Source organism: Rutidosis leptorrhynchoides, chromosome 6, assembly GCF_046630445.1.
Source record: "Rutidosis leptorrhynchoides isolate AG116_Rl617_1_P2 chromosome 6, CSIRO_AGI_Rlap_v1, whole genome shotgun sequence".
Taxonomy (NCBI): Eukaryota; Viridiplantae; Streptophyta; class Magnoliopsida; order Asterales; family Asteraceae; genus Rutidosis; species Rutidosis leptorrhynchoides.
Window position 1 is genome coordinate 99616477 of NC_092338.1, and position 13008 is coordinate 99629484.

The 13008-nt window shown below is 33.0% G+C and overlaps 1 long non-coding RNA gene across 15 annotated transcripts; it reads right to left on the reverse strand.

The window, feature by feature from the left end:
* Nucleotides 1–5405: 5405 nt before the first annotated feature.
* On the reverse strand, nt 5406–9961 carry LOC139851925 (uncharacterized). Of its 15 annotated transcripts, none has more exons than XR_011760795.1 (8): nt 9771–9961; nt 8737–9079; nt 8595–8635; nt 8378–8504; nt 7010–8286; nt 6732–6853; nt 6252–6299; nt 5406–6159 (listed from the first exon to the last, which is right to left on the reverse strand). It is a non-coding gene; the product is annotated as an uncharacterized lncRNA (long non-coding RNA). The 15 variants fall into 15 exon arrangements; XR_011760793.1 differs by having other exon boundaries at nt 8378–8512; XR_011760796.1 differs by having other exon boundaries at nt 7041–7094; nt 7185–7225; nt 7420–8286; nt 8378–9079.
* Nucleotides 9962–13008: the final 3047 nt, after the last annotated feature.

The following is a 13008-nucleotide window of genomic DNA, read 5'->3' on the forward strand; positions in this document are numbered from 1 at the left end:
TTGCCGAAAGGTAATATACGGGACAAGTAAACTGGACGTGTTGCTTTCCTAATACAAGGTTAGCAAGTGGGTAATACAAAACCACAAGTGTTGAGCTAAAATTTTCAAATCTGAAACCCACACAACCCACAAAAATATTTTGCAAACACCGGTGAAGTGTTATTCCGGAAAACTTGTCTAGGGTAAAAGCTAGATTGAATTTTCAAAAGATCAAATGTTTTCATAAAGATCCAATTTCCTAACGGATCTAAATTTTCATAGTCATGTGGGACTGTAAACCGCCTTTCAAATGTGCACTTTGCTTTGGAAACCGAAAGTAAATCGGCTATTTGATTGCAAGTGTCGTTGACCTAAACCCGAGGCAACTGTGGATGACACACCCACCTTTAACCATGGTTCTATCGTTACTATCATTGTTTATACCGCCATCTCAAAATCACTGATGTATAAAGTGTGAAGAATAAAGAAGTGATTCGTGTGATGTATTATATTATTTCAAGTTATGTATTACTTGAGGACAAGCAACGTTCAAGTGTGGGGATATTTGATAGTGCTCCAAATGAACATATATTTAGTAGCAATATCCTCCCAATATGTAAATTATTTAGTTGTAATTGTCCTATTTGAAGTTGTAATCGTTTATATTAAATAAGTGCGAAGACAAAAGGCAAAAACGAAGATTTGAAGACGCAAATGACCAAAAAGCTCAAATGTACAAGATACAATCCAAGTGGTTCAATTTATTGATGAGAAACGTCTAAAAATGACAAGAGTACAAGTTACATAACGCAAAGTACAAGATATTAAATTGTACGCAAGGACGTTCGAAAATCCGGAACCGGGACATGGGTCAACTATCAACGCCCGACGCAATGGACCAAAAATTATGAGTCAACTATGCACAAGAATAGAATATAATATATAAATAATTATATAAATTATTTATATATTATAAATATATATATAATCATGTCGACAAGCTATGAGACAAAGGATCCTGAGCTGAATTTTCAAACTTCACGACTCGCGGAGTTTGAAGGCCAAAAACTCCACGACTCGCGGAGCTGTCAGAAATCAAAACGCCTATAAAAGGCCATGCATTCGTTCGATAAAAAATAAAAATAATAATAATAATACTCTGTAATAAATAAATAAATAAATATATATATAATATATATAGTATAGGGTAGTTTTATATTAGATTAGTTCGGGTTGTGTAAAGGTTATTTTACCGGTTTTTGAAGTCGAAATTCTGTCCGTGTAACACTACGCGATAAATACTCAATGTAAGTTATGTTCTCCTTTTTAAATTAATGTCTCGTACTTAAGTTATTATTATGCTTATTTGAGCCAAAGTAATCATAATGTTGGACTAAATATTAAAGACGGGGTAATTGGGCTTTGTACCATAATTGGGGTTTGGACAAAAGAACGACATTTGTGGAAATTAGACTATGGGCTATTAATGGGCTTTATATTTATTTAACTAAATGATAGTTTGTTAATTTTAATATAAAGATTTACAATTGGACGTCCCTATAAATAACCATATACACTCGATCGGACACGATGGGCGGGGTATTTATATGTACGAATAATAGTTCATTTAACCGGACACGGAAATGGATTAATAGTCACTAGAATTATTAAAACAGGGGTGAAATTATGTACAAGGACACTTGGCATAATTGATAACAAAGTATTAAAACCTTGGGTTACACGCAGTCGATAACCTGGTGTAATTATTAAACAAAGTATTAAAATCTTGTTACAGTTTAAGTCCTCAATTAGTTGGAATATTTGACTTCGGACATAAGGATAATTTGACGAGGACACTCGCACTTTATATTTATGACTGATGGACCGTTATGGACAAAAACCAGATGGACTTATCAAATAATCCAGGACAAAGGACAATTAACCCAGGGTAATAAATAATCAAAACGTCAAACATCATGGTTACGGAAGCTTAAATAAGCATAATATATTTTATTTCATTTTTCCTCGTACTTTTATTTATTGTCATTTTAATTATTGTTATTTATTTTATATTGTTATTTAAATATCGTCATTTACTATACGCTTCGTTTAAAATATAAATCGACAAACCGGTCATTAAACGGTAAACCCCATTTTATATATTATTATATATAATTATATATATTTTATACAAATATAGTTGTTTAAAAATATAGTGTGCAATAAGCCCGCTCCCTGTGGAATGAACCGGACTTACTAAAAACTATACTACTCTACGATTAGGTACACTGCCTATAGTGTTGTAGCAAGGTTTAGGTATATCCCATTTGTAAATAAATAATTAAAACTTGTGTAATCTGTATCGCTTTTCGTATAAAAAATATAATACTATTTCGTACCCCCACGCTACCACATCAAGTACTTATTAATTACATATCATATATTGAATATTATATATTTTAATATATAACAATATACATAATTATAAATTAAGTATATATTTCATATATATATATATATATATATATATATATATATATATATATATATATATATATATATATATATATATATATATATATATATATATATATACACACATTTATTTTAATAACACTTAATTATTCTGTATATTATTTTATGTTTTTAATTCTAATGATTAAATTATATTTTATTAAATCACATTAATATATATATACTTTTATTTATGAGTATATCTATATATATTTACATATTTATTTACACACATTTGTTCGTGAATCGTCAGAAACAGTCAAAGATCAAATGAATATAAGAAACAGTTCAAAATTTTTGAGACTCAACCTAACAGACTTTCCTTATCGTGTCAAAAAAATATTAAATCGTATCGAGAGTTCAACTTAAAATTAGTCGAAAATTTCCGGGTCACTACACCTTGGAACCACCAAACCTGTGCAACGTCTCAACCTTCACACCACTGTCATTTCTCCCGTTCCCCGTACTTATCCGGAGGCCCTTCACGACCCTAATTGAAAACAAGCTATGACTGATGAATATAACATTTTAATTAACAACAGTACTTGGACGCTTGTGCCTCGCCCATCGGATGTGAACATTGTTCGCTCCATGTGGTTATTTAAGCATAAGTTTAATGCAGACGATAATTTGAGCAGGTATAAGGCTCGACTCGTTGCTAACGATCGAAGCTAATAGGTTGGTATTGATTGTGATGAGACTTTCAGTCCGGTTGTTAAACTGGCATCGATACGCACTATATTCAGTTTGGCGGTATCTCGACACTGGCCAGTTCATCAGCTAGATGTCAAGAATTCCTTTCTTCACGGACAATTTTCGGAGACTGTCTATATGCAACAGCCACCAGCGTTTCGGGATCCTCAATACCCAGATCATGTATGCCTCTTGTAGAAATCTTTATATGGCCTTAAGTAGGCTCCCCGTGCATGGTTTCAGCGGTTTGCAGGTTATGCTCGGCAGATTGGATTTCACCAAAGCCGATGTGACACTTCTCTTTTTATCTATCGCCAGGGTTCGGATACATCATACCTGTTATTATATGTTGATGATATTGTGTTGACTGCCTCTTCTACAGGTTTAGTCCAACGGATTATTGCTTCTTTACATAAGGAATTTGCTATGACTGATTTGGGCCCACTGGACTATTTCCTTGGCATTCATGCTACTCGTACTGCGTCTGGAATGTTCCTCTCCCAGAAACAGTACGCTTCTGAGATCATTGAGCGGGCTGGTATGCCCTCATGTCATCCTTGCAGGACCCCGGTCGAACCGGATGCCAAACTTACTAGTCATGGTCCCCCTGTTAAGGACCCTACTCTCTACCGCAGCCTTGCAGGCGCACTACAATATTTTACATTTACTCGACCAGACATCTCTTATATCTGCTACAGTAAACAATGGGCTTTTTTATGAGTAGGTAAATATATTTTGATTAATTTTACTCGGCCACCCTCGTGTTAATCTTCAAACTCCGTCCCTAACCTCCATGGTACGATTAAAAAATATATATTCTCCCATCCTCATGATAAGAACAATAGACGCGCAACACACACGATAAATTCCCAATTATCTCACGGCTTCTCGATTCTTCCATGTACCCCTGTAAATACTATTTAACGAGAATAAAAGGTCCGCGCTTTGCTGCGGGGTGGTTTTGGTTGGTTAACGGTCGGTTAATTGAACGTTTAAAAAAACAGTTAAAGTTGGTTAGTTAAACATTTAAAAATAAAGTAATGAAAAATCAAGAGAAAAAAAATAAGGTGAAAACAATTGTAAAAAATTAACTTCTTTGCGGGGGTGATTTTGGTCAGTTAATAGTCAGTTAATTTAACGATTAAAAAAACGGTTAACAGTCGGTTAATTAAACTTTTTAAAAAAAAAAACTAGTTAATTGCCCGCGAATTCGCGGGGATTTGTGATGGTTTTTTCAGAAGTAATGTTTATAATCAATGTATTCAATTTAAGTAGATGGCTCTATTGAGTCGATAACAATCGTCGATTTATTGGCGACTTGACTGACTCTTAGACCCTAAACTAAATTCTAGGAAGGATTTAAAACCCATGAAAATTTGATTCTACCATTTTCACGGCGTCTATTATTATTTTTATTTTAGTATTTAATTTTAAAAAAAAACTTTTTCCTACTTAAGGCCGGAGGTCCTCTCGAAAGCAATCTCTTTATCCGTCGAATAAAGAGAGGGATGACTTTTTCTACTCTTGAGAGTGTTTCACTCTGGGTGGAGAAATGACTTGTCTTTATTCTTGAATAAGGGAAGGATTGTCTACATCTCACCACACCCATACACCACTCATGGGGTATTGGGCTTTGTTGTTGTTGTATTCAATTTAAGTACTAATGTTAGTTGTCTTATATTCAATATTCAATGTAGTAAGCGAAAAACCAAAAACAAACCATATATCTATAGAGAATAAAAGTGAAAGTTTAACATAGTACTGGAAATTAAACATTGATTTTCAAACTTGGTCTAGTTTCCCACAATCTCCAACGGGAACTCCTCTGTCAAGCCCTAGTCCTCTCCAAACTAACTGCAATTCCACATTATAAATAATATTACAGAAACGTTTAAATCCAGAATTTAGGTTATTAGTGTAACTAAATTTGACGTGTCATTATTTAAATAAACTCCGCAAGTGTTGGACAGAAATTGTTTCCGGGTAAATCCAACCTGATGATGAGTAATACGGCTGCATACCTATAGAGACACTGGTAAAGCAAGACAAGCGTTATGTGTGTAATTACAAATCGACACTGGAAAACTTATAAAGAAACTTGTAATACACAATTGTATCAGATTAGCCAAATTAAACAAGAACAAACAAAATTACCCTCAATAGATGAAGCAAATATTGTCATTAATCAAATCAATCTTTTACAAAATACAAACAAGTAAAACTCTCAACTCACTAATTGCTTACAAACAAGTAATTACAAGTCTCTTTATAAATTTTCCATGTCTCCATTATAAAAAAAAACACAGAAGCCTTTAATTTACTCTATTCATTGATAAGTAAATTTGCCTTGAAGATACAGTACCCATACCAACCAAAAAGTCGTCCCCAATAATGTCACTGGACGGGGCATTGTTTACCATGACTGAACGATATGTGATGCGCTGTCTACTAACAGCAAACACATTCTCAACAGAACGTGTGGCTGCCGCCAACGCTTTTCTTGAAACAATGTTAAAGAAGTCAAATTACGAATGCAACACACCAAAAAATAAATAAAACACGAGCAACTTAATAAACAAATAAGCAAGAAATTTAAAGCATCATTACCACAAACAAAAGTAGTAGTGTTGTAATGGGACCTCGTAACAGCAGCAGCTGTCGTTGCTGCAGACGGAACAGCAGTAGGCTGTATAGCAGCAACAATTACCGACCCTACCAAATCAGCGTTCACAACTACACACTCCGATTTATGATAACGTAAGTCAAATACAAAATAGTGAAACACTTAATATTAACAGTAACCTGATTATCACAAATTATTAACAGTAATTTAAAACTCGATTAAATAGCATACGAATTGTTTACCTGATAATTTAAAACCTTTGTGACAGTAAAAAAAAAAGCCTTGAATCCATGTGAATAAGAGATCGCAACCCATTATGACAGTACAAAAACCCTCAAATCCATCAACAACTGAAAAATGCAAATGAAAGCCAAAAGCAGATTATTTAACCAAAGACTGTATAATTCGATATTGTGTAGAAAATGTATTCAAGATATCTAACCTCAATTGCAAAGTCCAAGTGTGTTACGCTATAGCTGTCTTTTGAAACCTGCAACAAAAAAACTTAAATAAGTCGCAAAGTATTCATTGTGGGCAATATTTGACCCGTTTCGACCATCAAATGCAATACCGTGAATCAACCGTAAAAAACGACAATAACTTTCAATAATTTACTTAGTTAAAGTAGATAGATATATTTTTCCGTAGCAAGATAATGATCTAAAATTATACATGTACAGATTAATTAATTCGTGGATAGAACTTCATAAAAGTTTTACCATTTTCACGTGGATTGGGACCTATTTAGTAAATTTTTATAGAAAGTCCACAAAACTCAAGTTTCGATCCGTTTAGACCTATACATAAGTAAATACATGTTTTAACCCATTACCTGTTGCACCTGAATCGCCCAATTTTCACCTTTAGTCACTGTGATGCCAATTAGTTCCAATCCAGGTAAAGGGATATGGTAAACAGTTACCTAAAACAGCAAGTAGTCGGCAATTGAAAAAAAAAAAGGTTCAACAGATAGGCAAGCATTATCCGATTTGTGATTGTTGCGGCATTGGTGCTTGCTAAGGTACCGGTAAAAGCTTGTGATAACTGTAAAAAATGAATAAAAATAAAACTGACATTTTAAACATGTTGGTTACTTCAAATTCTCAAAACTACGTATATGGGTCAAAATATGCCCTTATGACCCATATGGGTTATTTAACCCTAAATAAGCACAATTTTTTATTTTCGAAAGACCGTAACTTGCAATTATACTTCACTTGACACACTCAACCTGTTCTGAAATATTATGCCCCCTTTGATGTCTTGAAACATCAAACCTGTATAGCTGTATATACAAATGATTCTTGAATTTATAAGCATTCTGCGATTGGCATCACTACATATCAAAGTGCCAATAATAGAGGTAGCAACTAACTATTTTCATATTCCAGAGCTTGAAGTATCATCTCAATGTAACTGCAAAATCAGCGTATACAATACATATAAGAAATATAAAGATAATAATAGAGAACAATCATAAAGGTTTGAAATATATTATCTGTATCTTTTCAGGAATCACTTACAAAACCTTTCCTATTTGCATAATGAAAATAAGCAAAACAATAGAAAGATCTTTTTTAGTCTTAGTAACATACGAAATCAGTACACACCTGAAGTAGTTCAAATCCAGTACACTCCACCCCACAATAAGTAACATACGAAATCTAAAGACACCTGAAGCCGAAGTCCAATACTTGTCCGTCTTTAATGACATGTAAATAATAATAACTAAATTAACTCACACTGTGACATTTCCTCCACACATGCTGCCATAAGGTTTTTAGCTCATTCTTTCAAATAGGGTTGACTAAAAAGTCAACTGTACCTTTGGATAAACAATTAAAGAATATACCCATTGAGTCATCAAATGACATCACTGCACCTGGAACTCATTAAATACAAACAACAAACATACATAATCAAATATATGAAATTGGACTTCATGAAGTTGTAAGAATTTTATGAACATGAATTATACTCTCTTATCACACATGTATTCTTGCGAGTAACATCGTTCACGATCTTGGATAAGAGACCAATGCCAGATAATTATGGCATAACAACCTAAGTTAGAATAAGATCGCTTTGTTTGCTTGGATCAATCAACTCTTTCCATGCTTCTAAACCATTAACCACATCAGTAATTGACATAGGATAATTGATATAAGGTGAATATATACGAAGAATTGCAAAAATCTAGAAACTGATCAAGAAATTGAAAAGAATTTATTGGCGATATAAATAGTTTATAAACCTTCATAGCTGCAATACCTTTTCTCCCATGTCGACTTCTTTGTACTCATCTTCTTAATTTATTGAGAAACAATATGAATATATACTGACTTTGACATTGACACTGAAGAATTGAGAATAATACCTGAATAACTTCGGGCATCGATACTTTAACACGATGATAGGGTTTTACGTCAACACATTCTTCTTTACAACCAAGATTCTTAGACACTTTTTTGTATTTTCTGCATTCATAAGTATAAAATCATATACAAAGAAAGATAGTCGATCAGCAGTTGAAACTCGGAGACTTTAATATCGAAAAATATATCATACCAGCTTCTTTGTTAAAGTCTAGTTCTTTATGCGCTTCTTTGCACCATTCGTCTATTACAGGGTTGAAATTAAACTTGGGTTCTGCCCAAACTATCCGCTCTACAACTGACTTAGCGTTCGTCAAGTCCTGTAAAACTTAACGACAAAAAAAAGTATGCTACTTATTCCAATTAAAGACAGTCTCAACGAACCATGGATACAGATTTTTTTACAATACCTCCAAGATCGTTGTTTTGATCCCTTCGTGTTGAACTTGTGCTACATGCATACAATATATTTGAAATACAGCTGCTTATAAGTATATTATTTTTGTATAATCAAATTTTAATCTAATATAAGATTTATCAATTTTTATTTACCTGCTTTGAAGAGATCGATTGAGGTCTTACCGATGTTGTAGCAAGAGGTTTTTCAACAAAATTTGCAAAAAGTTCATCCATTGTATAGTTCGATAATCAACTTAACAATACGGTTAGCATTACGCTCATGTGCTCTCTCCCATAAATGCGGATTTTTCAGAAGCGTTCGTCCATTTTTTCAGATTTTTCTTTCAGCCATACACCATCCATGATCAACTGGTGGCGGTGGAGGTGACTGATTTGGAAGAGTTGGGGAAGGGTATATGCATCACACTTCCTTCTTCCATATTCACATTAAACTCATGACAACCTTTGTCGTTCCTTTTCTGGCTAACTTTTCGACCTGAATGTGACCATAAATTCCAGAAACCCAACTCGATGAGGATGTGAAAGCAATTCCATTGACTAAAAAGATAAATTAAATGTGCTATTACCATATCAACTCCCATTTTACAACCCAACAGCAAACGATATACACATTATGATGTATATTCATATGCAAACAAAAAAAGACAGTATCACACCATAAGCAACTATAAATAATATGTTGTTAAAAACATTGTTAAAAAAACTCAAGATTGCACAGACATTTTACATAACAATTGCTGATTGGCCTATGCGAGCGAACAAAAGGACATCAAATATGACACAATTGGAGGTGATTAACAAAAAGAACTTCCACCAGTTCTTTTTCACTTTGCTGCTACAATCAATCAATTAGCTCTAATAGTTCTTCAAAAAATTCATAAAATAAATTATATAGTAGGAAAAAAATCTAATATGCATGTCTACAACACATCTATGCTGTCCAGTAGCAATAGCAATGAATATAAAGTAGAAATAATAATCAACGAAAAATACAAACTTACTTGAACATAGTAATTATGATATTTAAGTTCTTTTAAATAATAGACTCTTTAGCACAGCAACAAAAAACCACAAATTAAACGCGTACTTTTAATAAAATTGGGTAAACAAAACCAGTAAGCGGAACCAAAAATAAATCAAAGAAAAAGAAGTAAGTATAAACTAACCCTGATGAAAATTCTCCTTCAACTGAATACGTCAATTAATTGATGAAAATCGAATTTTCAATCAAAGTAACCCTAATTAGGTGAAAACAAACGATTATAAGCATTAATCGTCTTTTTAATCGCTGTTAAGCAGTTAGGATAGACCGATGTTTTCTCATCAACAATCGCTGGATGAATGTGGCGATGGTCCCCTTTTTTGTTTCTGTTGTGTGGAGTTGTTGAAGAAACCTTTATTTCATTATATTTTGCCCGTGTGTTTTACAATGTTTAAGGGTATTATTGGAATGATCGGTGTAAATAATTGATTTATTACATCATATGTTTAGGGGATGATTAACGGTCGTTGGATTAAGTAGTATTCTAACGTAATTTTTAAATCTAATGGTGATTAAGGGGTTTTTTAAAATATTTATTAGCTAATAAATACTCTCTTTTAAGATATAGTATATAGAGTGATGAATGAAAAAAGAAGAATAAGAAATTAATGTAGTTTATGTTTCTCATTGTTATAATAATAATAATAATATAGATATGGATAGTCAATTTTGGTGTATACATATAGTCAATTTTGGTACACAAAGTATGTATTTTTATATTGAGATTTTAGGCTATAAATACTCATGAATGCAAGCATTAAACTTGCACCATTTCTCACACTTACAAAGTGTTTCTTTCTTTCTCTCCATTATCATCTTTGTTCTTACACTTCATTATTAGTATTCTAAATCAAGAATCAAACCACTAAAGGTAGTTATAAGCCTACTGAATTATAACATCAAGAATCAAACCACTAAAGGTAGTTATAAGCCTACTGAATTATAACATCAAGAATCAAACCACTAAAGGTAGTTATAAGCCTACTGAATTATAACACGTTATCAGCACGATAATCTTAATACTAAATATGGTTGGCTCTGCCACCAAAATGATATATGGTCGGTTATACCACCAAAATGATATATGGTCGGTTATACCACCAAAATGATATATGGTCGGTTATACCACCAGAATGATATAGGTCGGTTATACCACCTGAAAAAATATATGGTCGACACTGTCGCCAAATTTTCATTTATGTTTACTAATATTTATATTTTTGTTATATAACATTTATTTATGATTGCTTACACATGGTCGACACTGTCACCTACTTATCATTTATGTTATATTAAATTTATGTTTAATGTTTATATACTTATGAATATAAATTGACTCTAATTTATCATGATGTTTGTTTTAATTTTTGATAATAGAAAATGTCGAATCTGGAAAAGCTTAAATTTACTCCTTTAGAATCAACTGGAAACAACTACATGCCATGGGTTATAAAAGTAAAAATGCATCTTAAATCAATGGGCATTCTTGAAACCATAAATGAAAACAACACTTGTTCTGAAAAAGAACAAGCTACGGCATGTTGCTTTATTCATCAACATATTGATGAATGCTTACAAAATAATTATGTGACTGTAGAAGATCCCCATGTTTTATGGGAAGGTCTCAAAAGCAGATTCAATAATCAAAGAGAAATTTTACTTCCAGCTGCAATGGAACAATGGAGAACATTAAGGTTCCAAGACTTTAAGAAAGTAAATGAATACAGCTCAGCTCTGTATAATACATGTTCACAACTTAAATTCTGTGGACATGAAATTAGTGATGCAGACATGATGGAGAAAACTTTCTCCACAATGAATGCTGCAAACATCACAGTGCAAAGAAATTTGAGAATGCTAAAGTTCAAAACATATCCTGAACTTAATTCATATCTCTTAGTTGCAGAGCAAAATGATGAGCTATTAATGAAAAATCAGCAATCCCGTCCTACTGGTACACTTGCAATCCCTGAAGCAAATACTGCAAATAATTATAAACAGGGACAAGGACGCGGGCAAGGTCGTGGTTATAATAACCATCACCATCATCATGCCAAAAGCCATAACTATGGTAGAAACCATCCTTATGGTAATGGTAATGGGCGTGGACGTGGTCGTGGTCGTGGCCGTGGTGGTCAAAGAAATAGTAATCCACGAAAATATAAATATCAACCACAAAACAAGCCCATTAAACAAGATGTTGAAGAAAATTCTTCTAAAAATTCTGAAGAATCTTGCTACAGATGTGGTAGAATGGGCCACTGGGCTAATACTTGCCGAACATCTAAACATCTTGTTAAGATGTATCAGGATTCGCTGAAAGGTAAAGAAAAGGAAGTAAATTTTGTGGATAATATTGATCCAACAGTCACTGAGAAACCATCTGATTTATATGAAGATTTCTTGAATGTTTAAGTTGTGTGTCTTTTGAAAAATAAACGATTTAATATCGTCTGTCTTTGTCATTATGTTTGCTAAATGTTTCAGTACTATCTATTTGCGTTTAAAATATTGTGTAATATTAATGTACTCACTATTTATTTCTTATATATGAAGTTCAATATGAATTTTGCTGGAATACAACATCAATCAAGTGGTGGAGATCTCTGTATAGCAGACAGTGGAACTACACACACTATACTTAAATCCGAGAAATATTTTATTGATCTAAAACCAACGGAAGGAACTATACATACAATATCAGGACCTGCTAACTTGATAAAAGGGATAGGAAAGGCAAATTTCATACTACCAAATGGTACAAAATTTTTAATAAATGATGCCTTATTTTCTCCCAAGTCAAGCAGAAATTTATTGAGTTTCTCCGACATATACCTTAACGGGTATGATTATCAGTCAGTGACAACAGAAAATGAGAAATATTTAAGTATCACTGACAAGAGTCATGTGGTTGAAAAACTGCCAAGACTTAGTTCTGGATTACATTATACACATATAAATGTACCAGAAATACATATGGTAGTTAACGAAAAATATATTGATCCTGGTGTATTCAGTTTATGGCATAACAGATTAGGCCATCCAGGATCAACAATGATGAAAAGGATTATTGAATGTACTCATGGACATCCACTAAAGGATAGAAAAATCCATCATGATACAATGGTTCCATGTACATCTTGCTCTCTTGGAAAATTGATAACTAGACCCTCACCACTTAAGGTTGAGAAAGAATCACCAATGTTTCTTGAAAGAATTCAAGGTGATATATGTGGACCAATTCATCCACCATGTGGACCATTTAGATATTTCATGGTTCTAATAGACGCATCTAGCAGATGGTCTCATGTTTGTCTGTTATCAAGCCGTAATGTGGCATTTGCAAAATTTCTTGCCCAAAT